This window comes from Macaca fascicularis, chromosome 9, assembly GCF_037993035.2.
Source record: "Macaca fascicularis isolate 582-1 chromosome 9, T2T-MFA8v1.1".
Classification (NCBI taxonomy): Eukaryota; Metazoa; Chordata; class Mammalia; order Primates; family Cercopithecidae; genus Macaca; species Macaca fascicularis.
The window spans coordinates 44855479-44878694 of NC_088383.1; positions in this window are offsets into that span (position 1 = coordinate 44855479).

The window sequence follows — 23216 nt, forward strand, 5'->3', positions numbered from 1 at the left end:
CTCTTTGCTAGACTTATTTCTGTGGAATCTGAGAACAGATATTTCGGATCCCATTGATGACTATAGGGCCAAATGAAATATCCTCCGATAACAAAGAGAAAGAAGCTTTCTGAGAAACTTCTTTGTGTTCTGTGAAATCATCTCACAGAGTTACAGCTTTCCCCTCAAGAAGCCTTTCGCTAAGACAGTTCTTGTGGAATTGGCAAAGTGATATTTGGAAGCCCATAGAGGGCTATGGTGAAAAAGGAAATATCCTCACAGGAAATCTGGAAAGAAGCTTTCTGAGAAACTGCTTAGTGTTCTGTTAATTCATCTCACAGAGTTACATGTGTATTTCGTGGATCTCTTTGCTAGCCTTATTTCTGTGGAATCTGAGAACAGATATTTCGGATCCCTTTTATGACTATAGGGAAAAAATGAAATATCCTCCGATAACAAAGAGAAAGAAGCTTTCTGAGAAACTTCTTTGTGTTCTGTGAAACCATCTCACAGAGTTACAGCTTTCCCCTCAAGAAGCCTTTCGCTCAGACAGTTCTTGTGGAATTGGCAAAGTGATATTTGGAAGCCCATTGAGGGCTATGGTGAAAAAGGAAATATCCTCACAGGAAACCTGGAAAGAAGCTTTCTGAGAAACTGCTTAGTGTTCTGTTAATTCATCTCACAGAGTTACATGTGTGTTTCGTGGATCTCTTTGCTAGACTTATTTCTGTGGAATCTGAGAACAGATATTTCGGATCCAATTGATGACTATAGGGCCAAATGAAATATCCTCCGATAACAAAGAGAAAGAAGCTTTCTGAGAAACTTCTTTGTGTTCTGTGAAATCATCTCACAGAGTTACAGCTTTCCCCTCAAGAAGCCTTTCGCTAAGACAGTTCTTGTGGAATTGGCAAAGTGATATTTGGAAGCCCATAGAGGGCTATGGTGAAAAAGGAAATATCCTCACAGGAAATCTGGAAAGAAGCTTTCTGAGAAACTGCTTAGTGTTCTGTTAATTCATCTCACAGAGTTACATGTGTATTTCGTGGATCTCTTTGCTAGACTTATTTCTGTGGAATCTGAGAACAGATATTTCGGATCCCTTTTATGACTATAGGGAAAAAATGAAATATCCTCCGATAACAAAGAGAAAGAAGCTTTCTGAGAAACTTCTTTGTGTTCTGTGAAACCATCTCACAGAGTTACAGCTTTCCCCTCAAGAAGCCTTTCGCTAAGACAGTTCTTGTGGAATTGGCAAAGTGATATTTGCAAGCCCATAGAGGGCTATGGTGAAAAAGGAAATATCCTCACAGGAAATCTGGAAAGAAGCTTTCTGAGAAACTGCTTAGTGTTCTGTTAATTCATCTCACGGAGTTACATGTGTATTTCGTGGATCTCTTTGCTAGCCTTATTTCTGTGGAATCTGAGAACAGATATTTCGGATCCCTTTGAAGACTATAGGGCCAAAGGAAATATCCTCCCATAACAAAGAGAAAGAAGCTTTCTGAGAAACTTCTTTGTGTTCTGTGAAATCATCTCACAGAGTTACAGCTTTCCCCTCAAGAAGCCTTTCGCTAAGACAGTTCTTGTGGAATTGGCAAAGTGATATTTGGAAGCCCTTAGAGGGCTACGGTGAAAAAGGAAATATCCTCAGATGAAATCTGGAAAGAAGCTTTCTGAGAAACTGCTTAGTGTTCTGTTAATTCATCTCACAGAGTTACATGTGTATTTCGTGGATCTCTTTTCTAGCCTTATTTCTGTGGAATCTGAGAACAGATATTTCGGATCCCTTTGAAGACTATAGGGCCAAAGGAAATATCCTCCGATAACAAAGAGAAAGAAGCTTTCTGAGAAACTTCTTTGTGTTCTGTGAAATGATCTCACAGAGTTACAGCTTTCCCCTCAAGAACCCTTTCGCTAAGACAGTTCTTGTGGAAATGGGAAAGTGATATTTGGAAGCCCATACAGGGCTATGGTGAAAAAGGAAATATCCTTAGATGAAATCTGGAAAGAAGCTTTCTGTAAAACTGCTTAGCGTTCTGTTAATTCATCTCACAGAGTTACATGTGTATTTCGTGGATCTCTTTGCTAGCCTTATTTCTGTGGAATCTGAGAACAGATATTTCGGATCCCTTTGAAGACTATAGGGCCAAAGGAAATATCCTCCGATAACAAAGAGAAAAAAGCTTTCTGAGAAACTTCTTTGTGTTCTGTGAAATCATCTCACAGAGTTACAGCTTTCCCCTCAAGAAGCCTTTCGCTAAGACAGTTCTTGTGGAATTGGCAAAGTGATATTTGGAAGCCCATAGAGGGCTATGGTGAAAAAGGAAATATCCTCACAGGAAATCGGGAAAGAAGCTTTCTGAGAAACTGCTTAGTGTTCTGTTAATTCATCTCACAGAGTTACATGTGTATTTCGTGGATCTCTTTGCTAGCCTTATTTCTGTGGAATCTGAGAACAGATATTTCGGATCCCTTTGAAGACTATAGGGCCAAAGGAAATATCCTCCGATAACAAAGAGAAAGAAGCTTTCTGAGAAACTTCTTTGTGTTCTGTGAAATGATCTCACAGAGTTACAGCTTTCCCCTCAAGAAGCCTTTCGCTAAGACAGTTCTTGTGGAATTGGCAAAGTGATATTTGGAAGCCCTTAGAAGGCTATGGTGAAAAAGGAAATATCCTCAGATGAAATCTGGAAAGAAGCTTTCTGAGAAACTGCTTAGTGTTCTGTTAATTCATCTCACAGAGTTACATGTGTATTTCGTGGATCTCTTTGCTAGCCTCATTTCTGTGGAATCTGAGAACAGATATTTCGGATCCCATTGATGACTCTAGGGCCAAATGAAATATCCTCCGATAACAAAGAGAAAGAAGCTTTCTGAGAAACTTCTTTGTGTTCTGTGAAATCATCTCACAGAGATACAGCTTTCCCCTCGAGAAGCCTTTCGCTAAGACAGTTCTTGTGGAATTGGCAAAGTGATATTTGGAAGCCCATTGAGGGCTATGGTGAAAAAGGAAATATCCTCACAGGAAATCTGGAAAGAAGCTTTCTGAGAAACTGCTTAGTGTTCTGTTAATTCATCTCACAGAGTTACATGTGTATTTCGTGGATCTCTTTGCTAGCCTTATTTCTGTGGAATCTGAGAACAGATATTTCGGATCCCTTTGAAGACTATAGGGCCAAAGGAAATATCCTCCGATAACAAAGAGAAAGAAGCTTTCTGAGAAACTTCTTTGTGTTCTGTGAAATGATCTCACAGAGTTACAGCTTTCCCCTCAAGAACCCTTTCGCTAAGACAGTTCTTGTGGAAATGGCAAAGTGATATTTGGAAGCCCATACAGGGCTATGGTGAAAAAGGAAATATCCTCAGATGAAATCTGGAAAGAAGCTTTCTGAGAAACTGCTTAGTGTTCTGTTAATTCATCTCACAGAGTTACATGTGTATTTCGTGGATCTCTTTGCTAGCCTTTTTTCTGTGGAATCTGAGAACAGATATTTCGGATCCCTTTGAAGACTATAGGGCCAAAGGAAATATCCTCCGATAACAAAGAGAAAGAAGCTTTCTGAGAAACTTCTTTGTGTTCTGTGAAATCATCTCACAGAGTTACAGCTTTCCCCTCAAGAAGCCTTTCGCTAAGGCAGTTCTTGTGGAATTGGCAAAGTGATATTTGGAAGCCCTTAGAGGGCTATGGTGAAAAAGGAAATATCCTCAGATGAAATCTGGAAAGAAGCTTTCTGAGAAACTGCTTAGTGTTCTGTTAATTCACCTCACAGAGTTACATGTGTATTTCGTGGATCTCTTTGCTAGACTTATTTCTGTGGAATCTGAGAACAGATATTTCGGATCCCATTGATGACTATAGGGCCAAATGAAATATCCTCCGATAACAAAGAGAAAGAAGCTTTCTGAGAAACTTCTTTGTGTTCTGTGAAATCATCTCACAGAGTTACAGCTTTACCCTCAAGAAGCCTTTCGCTAAGACAGTTCTTGTGGAATTGGCAAAGTGATATTTGGAAGCCCATAGAGGGCTATGGTGAAAAAGGAAATATCCTCACAGGAAATCTAGAAAGAAGCTTTCTGAGAAACTGCTTAGTGTTCTCTTAATTCATCTCACAGAGTTACATGTGTATTTCGTGGATCTCTTTGCTAGCCTTATTTCTGTGGAATCTGAGAACAGATATTTCGGATCCCTTTGAAGACTATAGGGCCAAAGGAAATATCTTCCGATAACAAAGAGAAAGAAGCTTTCTGAGAAACTTCTTTGTGTTCTGTGAAATCATCTCACAAAGTTACAGCTTTCCCCTCAAGAAGCCTTTCGCTAAGACAGTTCTTGTGGAATTGGCAAAGTGATATTTGGAAGCCCTTAGAGGGCTATGTTGAAAAAGGAAATATCCTCAGATGAAATCTGGAAAGAAGCTTTCTGAGAAACTGCTTAGTGTTCTGTTAATTGATCTCACGGAGTTACATGTGTATTTCGTGGATCTCTTTGCTAGCCTTATTTCTGTGGAATCTGAGAACAGATATTTCGGGTCCCATTGATGACTATAGGGCCAAAGGAAATATCCTCCGATAACAAAGAGAAAGAAGCTTTCTGAGAAACTTCTTTGTGTTCTGTGAAATCATCTCACAGAGTTACAGCTTTCCCCTCAAGAAGCCTTTCGCTAAGACAGTTCTTGTGGAATTGGCAAAGTGATATTTGGAAGCCCATAGAGGGCTATGGTGAAAAAGGAAATATCCTCACAGGCAATCTGAAAAGAAGATTTCTGAGAAACAGCTTAGTGTTCTGTTAATTCATCTCACAGAGTTACATGTGTATTTCGTGGATCTCTTTGCTAGCCTTATTTCTGTGGAATCTGAGAACAGATATTTCGGATCCCTCTGAAGACTATAGGGCCAAAGGAAATATCCTCCGATAACAAAGAGAAAGAAGCTTTCTGAGAAACTTCTTTGTGTTCTGTGAAATCATCTCACAGAGTTACAGCTTTAACCTCAAGAAGCCTTTCGCTAAGACAGTTCTTGTGGAATAGGCAAAGTGATATTTGGAAGCCCATAGAGGGCTATGGTGAAAAAGGAAATATCCTCAGATGAAATCTGGAAAGAAGCTTTCTGAGAAATTGCTTAGTGTTCTGTTAATTCATCTCACAGAGTTACATGTGTATTTCGTGGATCTCTTTGCTAGCCTTATTTCTGTGGAATCTGAGAACAGATATTTCGGATCCCTTTGAAGACTTTAGGGCCAAAGGAAATATCCTCCCATAACAAAGAGAAAGAAGCTTTCTGAGAAACTTCCTTGTGTTCTGTGAAATCATCTCACAGAGTTACAGCTTTCCCCTCAAGAAGCCTTTCGCTAAGACAGTTCTTGTGGAATTGGCAAAGTGATATTTGGAAGCCCTTAGAGGGCTATGGTGAAAAAGGAAATGTCCTCAGATGAAATCTGGAAAGAAGCTTTCTGAGAAACTGCTTAGTGTTCTGTTAATTCATCTCACAGAGTTACATGTGTATTTCGTGGATCTCTTTGCTAGCCTCATTTCTGTGGAATCTGAGAACAGATATTTCGGATCCCTTTGATGACTATAGGGCCAAATGAAATATCCTCCGATAACAAAGAGAAAGAAGCTTTCTGAGAAACTTCTTTGTGTTCTGTGAAATCATCTCACAGAGTTACAGCTTTCCCCTCAAGAAGCCTTTCGCTAAGACAGTTCTTGTGGAATTGGCAAAGTGATATTTGGAAGCCCATAGAGGGCTATGGTGAAAAAGGAAATATCCTCACAGGAAATCTGGAAAGAAGCTTTCTGAGAAACTGCTTAGTGTTCTGTTAATTCATCTCACAGTGTTACATGTGTATTTCGTGGATCTCTTTGCTAGCCTTATTTCTGTGGAATCTGAGAACAGATATTTCGGATCTCTTTGAAGACTATAGGGCCAAAGGAAATATCCTCCGATAACAAAGAGAAAGAAGCTTTCTGAGAAACTTCTTTGTGTTCTGTGAAATCATCTCACAGAGTTACAGCTTTCCCCTCAAGAAGCCTTTCGCTGAGAGTTCTTGTGGAATTGGCAAAGTGATATTTGGAAGCCCTTAGAGGGCTATGGTGAAAAAGGAAATATCCTCAGAGGAAATCTGGAAAGAAGCTTTCTGAGAAATTGCTTAGTGTTCTGTTAATTCATCTCACAGAGTTACATGTGTATTTCGTGGATCTCTTTGCTAGACTTATTTCTGTGGAATCTGAGAACAGATATTTCGGATCCCATTGATGACTATAGGGCCAAATGAAATATCCTCCGATAACAAAGAGAAAGAAGCTTTCTGAGAAACTTCTTTGTGTTCTGTGAAATCATCTCACAGAGTTACAGCTTTCCCCTCAAGAAGCCTTTCGCTAAGACAGTTCTTGTGGAATTGGCAAAGTGATATTTGGAAGCCCTAAGAGGGCTATGGTGAAAAAGGAAATATCCTCAGATGAAATCTGGAAAGAAGCTTTCTGAGAAACTGCTTAGTGTTCTGTTAATTCATCTCACAGAGTTACATGTGTATTTCGTGGATCTCTTTGCTAGCCTTATTTCTGTGGAATCTGAGAACAGATATTTCAGATCCCTCTGAAGACTATAGGGCCAAAAGAAATATCCTCCGATAACAAAGAGAAAGAAGCTTTCTGAGAAACTTCTTTGTGTTCTGTGAAATCATCTCACAGAGTTACAGCTTTCCCCTGAAGAAGCCTTTCGCTAAGACAGTTCTTGTGGAATAGGCAAAGTGATATTTGGAAGCCCATAGAGGGCTTTGGTGAAAAAGGAAATATCCTCAGATGAAATCTGGAAAGAAGCTTTCTGAGAAACTGCTTAGTGTTCTGTTAATTCATCTCACGGAGTTACATGTGTATTTCGTGGATCTCTTTGCTAGCCTTATTTCTGTGGAATCTGAGAACAGATATTTCGGATCCCTCTGAAGACTATAGGGCGAAAAGAAATATCCTCCGATAACAAAGAGAAAGAAGCTTTCTGAGAAACTTCTTTGTGTTCTGTGAAATCATCTCACAGAGTTACAGCTTTCCCCTCAAGAAGCCTTTCGCTAAGACAGTTCTTGTGGAATAGGCATAGTGATATTTGGAAGCCCATAGAGGGCTATGGTGAAAAAGGAAATATACTCAGATGAAATCTGGAAAGAAGCTTTCTGAGAAACTGCTTAGTGTTCTGTTAATTCATCTCACGGAGTTACATGTGTATTTCGTGGATCTCTTTGCTAGCCTTATTTCTGTGGAATCTGACAACAGATATTTCGGATCCCTTTGAAGACTATAGGGCCAAAGGAAATATCCTCCCATAACAAAGAGAAAGAAGCTTTCTGAGAAACTTCTTTGTGTTCTGTGAAATCATCTCACAGAATTACAGCTTTCCCCTCAAGAAGCCTTTCGCTAAGACAGTTCTTGTGGAATTGGCAAAGTGATATTTGGAAGCCCATTGAGGGCTATGGTGAAAAAGGAAATATCCTCACAGGAAACCTGGAAAGAAGCTTTCTGAGAAACTGCTTAGTGTTCTGTTAATTCATCTCACAGAGTTACATGTGTATTTCGTGGATCTCTTTGCTAGACTTATTTCTGTGGAATCTGAGAACAGATATTTCGGATCCCATTGATGACTATAGGGCCAAATGAAATATCCTCCGATAACAAAGAGAAAGAAGCTTTCTGAGAAACTTCTTTGTGTTCTGTGAAATCATCTCACAGAGTTACAGCTTTCCCCTCAAGAAGCCTTTCGCTAAGACAGTTCTTGTGGAATTGGCAAAGTGATATTTGGAAGCCCATAGAGGGCTATGGTGAAAAAGGAAATATCCTCACAGGAAATCTGGAAAGAAGCTTTCTGAGAAACTGCTTAGTGTTCTGTTAATTCATCTCACAGAGTTACATGTGTATTTCGTGGATCTCTTTGCTAGACTTATTTCTGTGGAATCTGAGAACAGATATTTCGGATCCCTTTTATGACTATAGGGAAAAAATGAAATATCCTCCGATAACAAAGAGAAAGAAGCTTTCTGAGAAACTTCTTTGTGTTCTGTGAAACCATCTCACAGAGTTACAGCTTTCCCCTCAAGAAGCCTTTCGCTCAGACAGTTCTTGTGGAATTGGCAAAGTGATATTTGGAAGCCCATTGAGGGCTATGGTGAAAAAGGAAATATCCTCACAGGAAACCTGGAAAGAAGCTTTCTGAGAAACTGCTTAGTGTTCTGTTAATTCATCTCACAGAGTTACATGTGTATTTCGTGGATCTCTTTGCTAGACTTATTTCTGTGGAATCTGAGAACAGATATTTCGGATCCAATTGATGACTATAGGGCCAAATGAAATATCCTCCGATAACAAAGAGAAAGAAGCTTTCTGAGAAACTTCTTTGTGTTCTGTGAAATCATCTCACAGAGTTACAGCTTTCCCCTCAAGAAGCCTTTCGCTAAGACAGTTCTTGTGGAATTGGCAAAGTGATATTTGGAAGCCCATAGAGGGCTATGGTGAAAAAGGAAATATCCTCACAGGAAATCTGGAAAGAAGCTTTCTGAGAAACTGCTTAGTGTTCTGTTAATTCATCTCACAGAGTTACATGTGTATTTCGTGGATCTCTTTGCTAGACTTATTTCTGTGGAATCTGAGAACAGATATTTCGGATCCCTTTTATGACTATAGGGAAAAAATGAAATATCCTCCGATAACAAAGAGAAAGAAGCTTTCTGAGAAACTTCTTTGTGTTCTGTGAAACCATCTCACAGAGTTACAGCTTTCCCCTCAAGAAGCCTTTCGCTAAGACAGTTCTTGTGGAATTGGCAAAGTGATATTTGCAAGCCCATAGAGGGCTATGGTGAAAAAGGAAATATCCTCACAGGAAATCTGGAAAGAAGCTTTCTGAGAAACTGCTTAGTGTTCTGTTAATTCATCTCACGGAGTTACATGTGTATTTCGTGGATCTCTTTGCTAGCCTTATTTCTGTGGAATCTGAGAACAGATATTTCGGATCCCTTTGAAGACTATAGGGCCAAAGGAAATATCCTCCCATAACAAAGAGAAAGAAGCTTTCTGAGAAACTTCTTTGTGTTCTGTGAAATCATCTCACAGAGTTACAGCTTTCCCCTCAAGAAGCCTTTCGCTAAGACAGTTCTTGTGGAATTGGCAAAGTGATATTTGGAAGCCCTTAGAGGGCTACGGTGAAAAAGGAAATATCCTCAGATGAAATCTGGAAAGAAGCTTTCTGAGAAACTGCTTAGTGTTCTGTTAATTCATCTCACAGAGTTACATGTGTATTTCGTGGATCTCTTTGCTAGCCTTATTTCTGTGGAATCTGAGAACAGATATTTCGGATCCCTTTGAAGACTATAGGGCCAAAGGAAATATCCTCCGATAACAAAGAGAAAGAAGCTTTCTGAGAAACTTCTTTGTGTTCTGTGAAATGATCTCACAGAGTTACAGCTTTCCCCTCAAGAACCCTTTCGCTAAGACAGTTCTTGTGGAAATGGGAAAGTGATATTTGGAAGCCCATACAGGGCTATGGTGAAAAAGGAAATATCCTTAGATGAAATCTGGAAAGAAGCTTTCTGAGAAACTGCTTAGCGTTCTGTTAATTCATCTCACAGAGTTACATGTGTATTTCGTGGATCTCTTTGCTAGCCTTATTTCTGTGGAATCTGAGAACAGATATTTCGGATCCCTTTGAAGACTATAGGGCCAAAGGAAATATCCTCCGATAACAAAGAGAAAAAAGCTTTCTGAGAAACTTCTTTGTGTTCTGTGAAATCATCTCACAGAGTTACAGCTTTCCCCTCAAGAAGCCTTTCGCTAAGACAGTTCTTGTGGAATTGGCAAAGTGATATTTGGAAGCCCATAGAGGGCTATGGTGAAAAAGGAAATATCCTCACAGGAAATCGGGAAAGAAGCTTTCTGAGAAACTGCTTAGTGTTCTGTTAATTCATCTCACAGAGTTACATGTGTATTTCGTGGATCTCTTTGCTAGCCTTATTTCTGTGGAATCTGAGAACAGATATTTCGGATCCCTTTGAAGACTATAGGGCCAAAGGAAATATCCTCCGATAACAAAGAGAAAGAAGCTTTCTGAGAAACTTCTTTGTGTTCTGTGAAATGATCTCACAGAGTTACAGCTTTCCCCTCAAGAACCCTTTCGCTAAGACAGTTCTTGTGGAAATGGCAAAGTGATATTTGGAAGCCTATACAGGGCTATGGTGAAAAGGGAAATATCCTCAGATGAAATCTGGAAAGAAGCTTTCTGAGAAACTGCTTAGTGCTCTGTTAATTCATCTCACAGAGTTACATGTGTATTTCGTGGATCTCTTTGCTAGCCTTATTTCTGTGGAATCTGAGAACAGATATTTCGGATCCCTTTGAAGACTATAGGGCCAAAGGAAATATCCTCCGATAACAAAGAAAAAGAAGCTTTCTGAGAAACTTCTTTGTGTTCTGTGAAATCATCTCACAGAGTTACAGCTTTCCCCTCAAGAAGCCTTTCTCTAAGACAGTTCTTGTGGAATTGGCAAAGTGATATTTGGAAGCCATTAGAGGGCTATGGTGAAAAAGGAAATATCCTCAGATGAAATCTGGAAAGAAGCTTTCTGAGAAACTGCTTAGTGTTCTGTTAATTCACCTCACAGAGTTACATGTGTATTTCGAGGATCTCTTTGCTAGCCTTATTTCTGTGGAATCTGAGAACAGATATTTCGGATCCCTCTGAAGACTATAGGGCCAAAGCAAATATCCTCCGATAACAAAGAGAAAGAAGCTTTCTGAGAAACTTCTTTGTGTTCTGTGAAATCATCTCACAGAGTTACAGCTTTCCCCTCAAGAAGCCTTTCGCTAAGACAGTTCTTGTGGAATTGGCAAAGTGATATTTGGAAGCCCTTAGAGGGCTATGGTGAAAAAGGAAATATCCTCAGATGAAATCTGGAAAGAAGCTTTCTGAGAAACTGCTTAGTGTTCTGTTAATTCATCTCACAGAGTTACATGTGTATTTCGTGGACCTCCTTGCTAGACTTATTTCTGTGGAATCTGAGAACAGATATTTCGGATCCCATTGATGACTATAGGGCCAAATGAAATATCCTCCGATAACAAAGAGAAAGAAGCTTTCTGAGAAACTTCTTTGTGTTCTGTGAAATCATCTCACAGAGTTACAGCTTTCCCCTCAAGAAGCCTTTCGCTCAGACAGTTCTTGTGGAATTGGCAAAGTGATATTTGGAAGCCCATAGAGGGCTATGGTGAAAAAGGAACTATCCTCACAGGAAATCTGGAAAGAAGCTTTCTGAGAAACTGCTTAGTGTTCTGTTAATTCATCTCACAGAGTTACATGTGTATTTCGTGGATCTCTTTGCTAGCCTTATTTCTGTGGAATCTGAGAACAGATATTTCGGATCCCTTTGAAGACTTTGGGGCCAAAGGAAATATCCTCCGATAACAAAGAGAAAGAAGCTTTCTGAGAAACTTCTTTGTGTTCTGTGAAATCATCTCACAGAGTTACAGCTTTCCCCTCAAGAAGCCTTTCGCTAAGACAGTTCTTGTGGAATTGGCAAAGTGATATTTGGAAGCCCTTAGAAGGCTATGGTGAAAAAGGAAATATCCTCAGATGAAATCTGGAAAGAAGCTTTCTGAGAAACTGCTTAGTGTTCTGTTAATTCATCTCACAGAGTTACATGTGTATTTCGTGGATCTCTTTGCTAGCCTCATTTCTGTGGAATCTGAGAACAGATATTTCGGATCCCATTGATGACTCTAGGGCCAAATGAAATATCCTCCGATAACAAAGAGAAAGAAGCTTTCTGAGAAACTTCTTTGTGTTCTGTGAAATCATCTCACAGAGATACAGCTTTCCCCTCGAGAAGCCTTTCGCTAAGACAGTTCTTGTGGAATTGGCAAAGTGATATTTGGAAGCCCATTGAGGGCTATGGTGAAAAAGGAAATATCCTCACAGGAAATCTGGAAAGAAGCTTTCTGAGAAACTGCTTAGTGTTCTGTTAATTCATCTCACAGAGTTACATGTGTATTTCGTGGATCTCTTTGCTAGCCTTATTTCTGTGGAATCTGAGAACAGATATTTCGGATCCCTTTGAAGACTATAGGGCCAAAGGAAATATCCTCCGATAACAAAGAGAAAGAAGCTTTCTGAGAAACTTCTTTGTGTTCTGTGAAATGATCTCACAGAGTTACAGCTTTCCCCTCAAGAACCCTTTCGCTAAGACAGTTCTTGTGGAAATGGCAAAGTGATATTTGGAAGCCCATACAGGGCTATGGTGAAAAAGGAAATATCCTCAGATGAAATCTGGAAAGAAGCTTTCTGAGAAACTGCTTAGTGTTCTGTTAATTCATCTCACAGAGTTACATGTGTATTTCGTGGATCTCTTTGCTAGCCTTTTTTCTGTGGAATCTGAGAACAGATATTTCGGATCCCTTTGAAGACTATAGGGCCAAAGGAAATATCCTCCGATAACAAAGAGAAAGAAGCTTTCTGAGAAACTTCTTTGTGTTCTGTGAAATCATCTCACAGAGTTACAGCTTTCCCCTCAAGAAGCCTTTCGCTAAGGCAGTTCTTGTGGAATTGGCAAAGTGATATTTGGAAGCCCTTAGAGGGCTATGGTGAAAAAGGAAATATCCTCAGATGAAATCTGGAAAGAAGCTTTCTGAGAAACTGCTTAGTGTTCTGTTAATTCACCTCACAGAGTTACATGTGTATTTCGTGGATCTCTTTGCTAGACTTATTTCTGTGGAATCTGAGAACAGATATTTCGGATCCCATTGATGACTATAGGGCCAAATGAAATATCCTCCGATAACAAAGAGAAAGAAGCTTTCTGAGAAACTTCTTTGTGTTCTGTGAAATCATCTCACAGAGTTACAGCTTTACCCTCAAGAAGCCTTTCGCTAAGACAGTTCTTGTGGAATTGGCAAAGTGATATTTGGAAGCCCATAGAGGGCTATGGTGAAAAAGGAAATATCCTCACAGGAAATCTAGAAAGAAGCTTTCTGAGAAACTGCTTAGTGTTCTGTTAATTCATCTCACAGAGTTACATGTGTATTTCGTGGATCTCTTTGCTAGCCTTATTTCTGTGGAATCTGAGAACAGATATTTCGGATCCCTTTGAAGACTATAGGGCCAAAGGAAATATCTTCCGATAACAAAGAGAAAGAAGCTTTCTGAGAAACTTCTTTGTGTTCTGTGAAATCATCTCACAAAGTTACAGCTTTCCCCTCAAGAAGCCTTTCGCTAAGACAGTTCTTGTGGAATTGGCAAAGTGATATTTGGAAGCCCTTAGAGGGCTATGTTGAAAAAGGAAATATCCTCAGATGAAATCTGGAAAGAAGCTTTCTGAGAAACTGCTTAGTGTTCTGTTAATTGATCTCACGGAGTTACATGTGTATTTCGTGGATCTCTTTGCTAGCCTTATTTCTGTGGAATCTGAGAACAGATATTTCGGGTCCCATTGATGACTATAGGGCCAAAGGAAATATCCTCCGATAACAAAGAGAAAGAAGCTTTCTGAGAAACTTCTTTGTGTTCTGTGAAATCATCTCACAGAGTTACAGCTTTCCCCTCAAGAAGCCTTTCGCTAAGACAGTTCTTGTGGAATTGGCAAAGTGATATTTGGAAGCCCATAGAGGGCTATGGTGAAAAAGGAAATATCCTCACAGGCAATCTGAAAAGAAGATTTCTGAGAAACAGCTTAGTGTTCTGTTAATTCATCTCACAGAGTTACATGTGTATTTCGTGGATCTCTTTGCTAGCCTTATTTCTGTGGAATCTGAGAACAGATATTTCGGATCCCTCTGAAGACTATAGGGCCAAAGGAAATATCCTCCGATAACAAAGAGAAAGAAGCTTTCTGAGAAACTTCCTTGTGTTCTGTGAAATCATCTCACAGAGTTACAGCTTTCCCCTCAAGAAGCCTTTCGCTAAGACAGTTCTTGTGGAATTGGCAAAGTGATATTTGGAAGCCCTTAGAGGGCTATGGTGAAAAAGGAAATGTCCTCAGATGAAATCTGGAAAGAAGCTTTCTGAGAAACTGCTTAGTGTTCTGTTAATTCATCTCACAGAGTTACATGTGTATTTCGTGGATCTCTTTGCTAGCCTCATTTCTGTGGAATCTGAGAACAGATATTTCGGATCCCTTTGATGACTATAGGGCCAAATGAAATATCCTCCGATAACAAAGAGAAAGAAGCTTTCTGAGAAACTTCTTTGTGTTCTGTGAAATCATCTCACAGAGATACAGCTTTCCCCTCAAGAAGCCTTTCGCTAAGACAGTTCTTGTGGAATTGGCAAAGTGATATTTGGAAGCCCATAGAGGGCTATGGTGAAAAAGGAAATATCCTCACAGGAAATCTGGAAAGAAGCTTTCTGAGAAACTGCTTAGTGTTCTGTTAATTCATCTCACAGAGTTACATGTGTATTTCGTGGATCTCTTTGCTAGCCTTATTTCTGTGGAATCTGAGAACAGATATTTCGGATCCCTTTGAAGACTATAGGGCCAAAGGAAATATCCTCCGATAACAAAGAGAAAGAAGCTTTCTGAGAAACTTCTTTGTGTTCTGTGAAATGATCTCACAGAGTTACAGCTTTCCCCTCAAGAACCCTTTCGCTAAGACAGTTCTTGTGGAAATGGCAAAGTGATATTTGGAAGCCCGTACAGGGCTATGGTGAAAAAGGAAATATCCTCAGATGAAATCTGGAAAGAAGCTTTCTGAGAAACTGCTTAGTGTTCTGTTAATTCATCTCACAGAGTTACATGTGTATTTCGTGGATCTCTTTGCTAGACTTATTTCTGTGGAATCTGAGAACAGATATTTCGGATCCCATTGATGACTATAGGGCCAAATGAAATATCCTCCGATAACAAAGAGAAAGAAGCTTTCTGAGAAACTTCTTTGTGTTCTGTGAAATCATCTCACAGAGTTACAGCTTTCCCCTCAAGAAGCCTTTCGCTCAGACAGTTCTTGTGGAATTGGCAAAGTGATATTTGGAAGCCCATAGAGGGCTATGGTGAAAAAGGAACTATCCTCACAGGAAATCTGGAAAGAAGCTTTCTGAGAAACTGCTTAGTGTTCTGTTAATTCATCTCACAGAGTTACATGTGTATTTCGTGGATCTCTTTGCTAGCCTTATTTCTGTGGAATCTGAGAACAGATATTTCGGATCCCTTTGAAGACTAGAGGGCCAAAGGAAATATCCTCCGATAACAAAGAGAAAGAAGCTTTCTGAGAAACTTCTTTGTGTTCTGTGAAATCATCTCACAGAGTTACAGCTTTCCCCTCAAGAAGCCTTTCGCTAAGACAGTTCTTGTGGAATTGGCAAAGTGATATTTGGAAGCCCTTAGAGGGCTATGGTGAAAAAGGAAATATCCTCTCAGGAAATCTGGAAAGAAGCTTTCTGAGAAACTGCTTAGTGTTCTGTTAATTCATCTCACAGAGTTACATGTGTATTTCGTGGAACTCTTTGCTAGACTTATTTCTGTGGAATCTGAGAACAGATATTTCGGATCCCATTGATGACTATAGGGAAAAAATGAAATATCCTCCCATAACAAAGAGAAAGAAGCTTTCTGAGAAACTTCTTTGTGTTCTGTGAAATCATCTCACAGAGGTACAGCTTTCCCCTCAAGAAGCCTTTCGCTAAGACAGTTCTTGTGGAATTGGCAAAGTGATATTTGGAAGCCCATAGAGGGCTATGGTGAAAAAGGAAATATCCTCACAGGAAATCTGGAAAGAAGGTTTCTGAGAAACTGCTTAGTGTTCTGTTAATTCATCTCACAGAGTTACATGTGTATTTCGTGGATCTCTTTGCTAGCCTTATTTCTGTGGAATCTGAGAACAGATATTTCGGATCCCTTTGAAGACTATAGGGCCAAAGGAAATATCCTCCGATAACAAAGAGAAAGAAGCTTTCTGAGAAACTTCTTTGTGTTCTGTGAAATCATCTCACAGAGTTATAGCTTTCCCCTCAAGAACCCTTTCGGTAAGACAGTTCTTGTGGAAATGGCAAAGTGATATTTGGAAGCCCATAGAGGGCTATGGTGAAAAAGGAAATATCCTCAGATGAAATCTGGAAAGAAGCTTCCTGAGAAACTGCTTAGTGTTCTGTTAATTCATCTCACAGAGTTACATGTGTATTTCATGGATCTCTTTGCTAGCCTTATTTCTGTGGAATCTGAGAACAGATATTTCGGATCCCTTTGAAGACTATAGGGCCAAATGAAATATACTCCGATAACAAAGAGAAAGAAGCTTTCTGAGAAACTTCTTTGTGTTCTGTGAAATCATCTCACAGAGTTACAGCTTTCCCCTCAAGAACCCTTTCGCTAAGACAGTTCTTGTGGAAATGGCAAAGTGATATTTGGAAGCCCATACAGGGCTATGGTGAAAAAGGAAATATCCTCAGATGAAATCTGGAAAGAAGCTTTCTGAGAAACTGCTTAGTGTTCTGTTAATTCATCTCACAGAGTTACATGTGTATTTCGTGGATCTCTTTGCTAGCCTTATTTCTGTGGAATCTGAGAACAGATATTTCGGATCCCTTTGAAGACTATAGGGCCAAAGGAAATATCCTCCGATAACAAAGAGAAAGAAGCTTTCTGAGAAACTTCTTTGTGTTCTGTGAAATCGTCTCACAGAATTACAGCTTTCCCCTCAAGAAGCCTTTCGTTAAGACAGTTCTTGTGGAATTGGCAAAGTGATATTTGGAAGCCCTTAGAGGGCTATGGTGAAAAAGGAAATATCCTCAGATGAAATCTGGAAAGAAGCTTTCTTAGAAACTGCTTAGTGTTCTGTTAATTCACCTCACAGAGTTACATGTGTATTTCGTGGATCTCTTTGCTAGACTTATTTCTGTGGAATCTGAGAACAGATATTTCGGATCCCATTGATGACTATAGGGCCAAATGAAATATCCTCCGATAACAAAGAGAAAGAAGCTTTCTGAGAAACTTTTTTGTGTTCTGTGAAATCATCTCACAGAGTTACAGCTTTACCCTCAAGAAGCCTTTCGCTAAGACAGTTCTTGTGGAATTGGCAAAGTGATATTTGGAAGCCCATAGAGGGCTATGGTGAAAAAGGAAATATCCTCACAGGAAATCTGGAAAGAAGCTTTCTGAGAAACTGCTTAGTGTTCTGTTAATTCATCTCACAGAGTTACATGTGTATTTCGTGGATCTCTTTGCTAGCCTTATTTCTGTGGAATCTGAGAACAGATATTTCGGATCCCTTTGAAGACTATAGGGCCAAAGGAAATATCCTCCGATAACAAAGAGAAAGAAGCTTTCTGAGAAACTTCTTTGTGTTCTGTGAAATCATCTCACAACGTTACAACTTTCCCCTCAAGAAGCCTTTCGCTAAGACAGTTCTTGTGGAATTGGCAAAGTGATATTTGGAAGCCCTTAGAGGGCTATGGTGAAAAAGGAAATATCCTCAGATGAAATCTGGAAAGAAGCTTTCTGAGAAACTGCTTAGTGTTCTGTTAATTGATCTCACAGAGTTACATGTGTATTTCGTGGATCTCTTTGCTAGCCTTATTTCTGTGGAATCTGAGAACAGATATTTCGGGTCCCATTGATGACTATAGGGCCAAAGGAAATATCCTCCGATAACAAAGAGAAAGAAGCTTTCTGAGAAACTTCTTTGTGTTCTGTGAAATCATCTCACAGAGTTACAGCTTTCCCCTCAAGAAGCCTTTCGCTAAGACAGTTCTTGTGGAATTGGCAAAGTGATATTTGGAAGCCCATAGAGGGCTATGGTGAAAAAGGAAATATCCTCACAGGAAATCTGAAAAGAAGCTTTCTGAGAAACAGCTCAGTGTTCTGTTAATTCATCTCACAGAGTTACATGTGTATTTCGTGGATCTCTTTGCTAGCCTTATTTCTGTGGAATCTGAGAACAGATATTTCGGATCCCTCTGAAGACTATAGGGCCAAAGGAAATATCCTCCGATAACAAAGAGAAAGAAGCTTTCTGAGAAACTTCTTTGTGTTCTGTGAAATCATCTCACAGAGTTACAGCTTTAACCTCAAGAAGCCTTTCGCTAAGACAGTTCTTGTGGAATAGGCAAAGTGATATTTGGAAGCCCATAGAGGGCTATGGTGAAAAAGGAAATATCCTCAGATGAAATCTGGAAAGAAGCTTTCTGAGAAATTGCTTAGTGTTCTGTTAATTCATCTCACAGAGTTACATGTGTATTTCGTGGATCTCTTTGCTAGCCTTATTTCTGTGGAATCTGAGAACAGATATTTCGGATCCCTTTGAAGACTTTAGGGCCAAAGGAAATATCCTCCGATAACAAAGAGAAAGAAGCTTTCTGAGAAACTTCCTTGTGTTCTGTGAAATCATCTCACAGAGTTACAGCTTTCCCCTCAAGAAGCCTTTCGCTAAGACAGTTCTTGTGGAATTGGCAAAGTGATATTTGGAAGCCCTTAGAGGGCTATGGTGAAAAAGGAAATATCCTCAGATGAAATCTGGAAAGAAGCTTTCTGAGAAACTGCTTAGTGTTCTGTTAATTCATCTCACAGAGTTACATGTGTATATCGTGCATCTCTTTGCTAGCCTTATTTCTGTGGAATCTGAGAACCGATATTTCGGATCCCTTTGAAGACTATAGGGCCAAAGGAAATATCCTCCGATAAAAAAGAGAAAGAAGCTTTCTGAGAAACTTCTTTGTGTTCTGTGAAATCATCTCACAGAGTTACAGCTTTCCCCTCAAGAAGCCTTTCTCTAAGACAGTTCTTGTGGAATTGGCAAAGTGATATTTGGAAGCCCTTAGAGGGCTATGGTGAAAAAGGAAATATCCTCAGATGAAATCTGGAAAGAAGCTTTCTGAGAAACTGCTTAGTGTTCTGTTAATTCATCTCACAGAGTTTCATTTGTATTTCGTGGATCTCTTTGCTAGCCTTATTTCTGTGGAATCTGAGAACAAATATTTCGGATCCCTCTGAAGATATAGGGCTAAAGGAAATATCCTCCGATAACAAAGAGAAAGAAGCTTTCTGAGAAACTTCTTTGTGTTCTGTGAAATCATCTCACAGAGTTACAGCTTTCCCCTCAAGAAGCCTTTCGCTAAGACAGTTCTTGTGGAATAGGCAAAGTGATATTTGGAAGCCCTTAGAGGGCTATGGTGAAAAAGGAAATATCCTCAGATGAAATCTGGAAAGAAGCTTTCTGAGAAACTGCTTAGTGTTCTGTTAATTCATCTCACAGAGTTACATGTGTATTTCGTGGATCTCTTTGCTAGCCTTATTTCTGTGGAATCTGAGAACCGATATTTCGGATCCCTTTGAAGACTATAGGGCCAAAGGAAATATCCTCCGATAACAAAGAGAAAGAAGCTTTCTGAGAAACTTCTGTGTGTTCTGTGAAATCATCTCACAGAGTTACAGCTTTCCCCTCAAGAAGCCTTTCTCTAAGACAGTTCTTGTGGAATTGGCAAAGTGATATTTGGAAGCCCTTAGAGGGCTATGGTGAAAAAGGAAATATCCTCAGATGAAATCTGGAAAGAAGCTTTCTGAGAAACTGCTTAGTGTTCTGTTAATTCATCTCACAGAGTTACATTTGTATTTCGTGGATCTATTTGCTAGCCTTATTTCTGTGGAATCTGAGAACAAATATTTCGGATCCCTCTGAAGATATAGGGCCAAAGGAAATATCCTCCGATAACAAAGAGAAAGAAGCTTTCTGAGAAACTTCTTTGTGTTCTGTGAAATCATCTCACAGAGTTACAGCTTTCCCCTCAAGAAGCCTTTCGCTAAGACAGTTCTTGTGGAATAGGCAAAGTGATATTTGGAAGCCCATAGAGGGCTATGGTGAAAAAGGAAATATCCTCAGATGAAATCTGGAAAGAAGCTTTCTGAGAAACTGCTTAGTGTTCTGTTAATTCATCTCACAGAGTTACATGTGTATTTCGTGGATCTCTTTGCTAGCCTTATTTCTGTGGAATCTGAGAAGAGATATTTCGGATCCCTTTGAAGACTATAGGGCCAAGGAAATATCCTCCGATAACAAAGAGAAAGAAGCTTTCTGAGAAACTTCTTTGTGTTCTGTGAAATCATCTCACAAAGTTACAGCTTTCCCCTCAAGAAGCCTTTCGCTAAGACAGTTCTTTTGGAATTGGCAAAGTGATATTTGGAAGCCCTTAGAGGGCTATGGTGAAAAAGGAAATATCCTCACAGGAAATCTGGAAAGAAGCTTTCTGAGAAACTGCTTAGTGTTCTGTTAATTGATCTCACAGAGTTACATGTGTATTTCGTGGATCTCTTTGCTAGCCTTATTTCTGTGGAATCTGAGAACAGATATTTCGGATCCCATTGATGACTATAGGGAAAAAATGAAATATCCTCCCATAACAAAGAGAAAGAAGCTTTCTGAGAAACTTCTTTGTGTTCTGTGAAATCATCTCACAGAGTTACAGCTTTCCCCTCAAGAAGCCTTTCGCTAAGACAGTTCTTGTGGAATTGGCAAAGTGATATTTGGAAGCCCATAGAGGGCTATGGTGAAAAAGGAAATATCCTCACAGGAAATCTGGAAAGAAGGTTTCTGAGAAACTGCTTAGTGTTCTGTTAATTCATCTCACAGAGTTACATGTGTATTTCGTGGATCTCTTTGCTAGCCTTATTTCTGTGGAATCTGAGAACAGATATTTCGGATCCCTTTGAAGACTATAGGGCCAAAGGAAATATCCTCCGATAACAAAGAGAAAGAAGCTTTCTGAGAAACTTCTTTGTGTTCTGTGAAATCATCTCACAGAGTTATAGCTTTCCCCTCAAGAACCCTTTCGGTAAGACAGTTCTTGTGGAAATGGCAAAGTGATATTTGGAAGCCCATAGAGGGCTATGGTGAAAAAGGAAATATCCTCAGATGAAATCTGGAAAGAAGCTTCCTGAGAAACTGCTTAGTGTTCTGTTAATTCATCTCACAGAGTTACATGTGTATTTCATGGATCTCTTTGCTAGCCTTATTTCTGTGGAATCTGAGAACAGATATTTCGGATCCCTTTGAAGACTATAGGGCCAAATGAAATATACTCCGATAACAAAGAGAAAGAAGCTTTCTGAGAAACTTCCTTGTGTTCTGTGAAATCATCTCACAGAGTTACAGCTTTCCCCTCAAGAACCCTTTCGCTAAGACAGTTCTTGTGGAAATGGCAAAGTGATATTTGGAAGCCCATACAGGGCTATGGTGAAAAAGGAAATATCCTCAGATGAAATCTGGAAAGAAGCTTTCTGAGAAACTGCTTAGTGTTCTGTTAATTCATCTCACAGAGTTACATGTGTATTTCGTGGATCTCTTTGCTAGCCTTATTTCTGTGGAATCTGAGAACAGATATTTCGGATCCCTTTGAAGACTATAGGGCCAAAGGAAATATCCTCCGATAACAAAGAGAAAGAAGCTTTCTGAGAAACTTCTTTGTGTTCTGTGAAATCGTCTCACAGAGTTACAGCTTTCCCCTCAAGAAGCCTTTCGTTAAGACAGTTCTTGTGGAATTGGCAAAGTGATATTTGGAAGCCCTTAGAGGGCTATGGTGAAAAAGGAAATATCCTCAGATGAAATCTGGAAAGAAGCTTTCTTAGAAACTGCTTAGTGTTCTGTTAATTCACCTCACAGAGTTACATGTGTATTTCGTGGATCTCTTTGCTAGACTTATTTCTGTGGAATCTGAGAACAGATATTTCGGATCCCATTGATGACTATAGGGCCAAATGAAATATCCTCCGATAACAAAGAGAAAGAAGCTTTCTGAGAAACTTTTTTGTGTTCTGTGAAATCATCTCACAGAGTTACAGCTTTACCCTCAAGAAGCCTTTCGCTAAGACAGTTCTTGTGGAATTGGCAAAGTGATATTTGGAAGCCCATAGAGGGCTATGGTGAAAAAGGAAATATCCTCACAGGAAATCTGGAAAGAAGCTTTCTGAGAAACTGCTTAGTGTTCTGTTAATTCATCTCACAGAGTTACATGTGTATTTCGTGGATCTCTTTGCTAGCCTTATTTCTGTGGAATCTGAGAACAGATATTTCGGATCCCTTTGAAGACTATAGGGCCAAAGGAAATATCCTCCGATAACAAAGAGAAAGAAGCTTTCTGAGAAACTTCTTTGTGTTCTGTGAAATCATCTCACAACGTTACAACTTTCCCCTCAAGAAGCCTTTCGCTAAGACAGTTCTTGTGGAATTGGCAAAGTGATATTTGGAAGCCCTTAGAGGGCTATGGTGAAAAAGGAAATATCCTCAGATGAAATCTGGAAAGAAGCTTTCTGAGAAACTGCTTAGTGTTCTGTTAATTGATCTCACAGAGTTACATGTGTATTTCGTGGATCTCTTTGCTAGCCTTATTTCTGTGGAATCTGAGAACAGATATTTCGGGTCCCATTGATGACTATAGGGCCAAAGGAAATATCCTCCGATAACAAAGAGAAAGAAGCTTTCTGAGAAACTTCTTTGTGTTCTGTGAAATCATCTCACAGAGTTACAGCTTTCCCCTCAAGAAGCCTTTCGCTAAGACAGTTCTTGTGGAATTGGCAAAGTGATATTTGGAAGCCCATAGAGGGCTATGGTGAAAAAGGAAATATCCTCACAGGAAATCTGAAAAGAAGCTTTCTGAGAAACAGCTCAGTGTTCTGTTAATTCATCTCACAGAGTTACATGTGTATTTCGTGGATCTCTTTGCTAGCCTTATTTCTGTGGAATCTGAGAACAGATATTTCGGATCCCTCTGAAGACTATAGGGCCAAAGGAAATATCCTCCGATAACAAAGAGAAAGAAGCTTTCTGAGAAACTTCTTTGTGTTCTGTGAAATCATCTCACAGAGTTACAGCTTTAACCTCAAGAAGCCTTTCGCTAAGACAGTTCTTGTGGAATAGGCAAAGTGATATTTGGAAGCCCATAGAGGGCTATGGTGAAAAAGGAAATATCCTCAGATGAAATCTGGAAAGAAGCTTTCTGAGAAATTGCTTAGTGTTCTGTTAATTCATCTCACAGAGTTACATGTGTATTTCGTGGATCTCTTTGCTAGCCTTATTTCTGTGGAATCTGAGAACAGATATTTCGGATCCCTTTGAAGACTTTAGGGCCAAAGGAAATATCCTCCGATAACAAAGAGAAAGAAGCTTTCTGAGAAACTTCCTTGTGTTCTGTGAAATCATCTCACAGAGTTACAGCTTTCCCCTCAAGAAGCCTTTCGCTAAGACAGTTCTTGTGGAATTGGCAAAGTGATATTTGGAAGCCCTTAGAGGGCT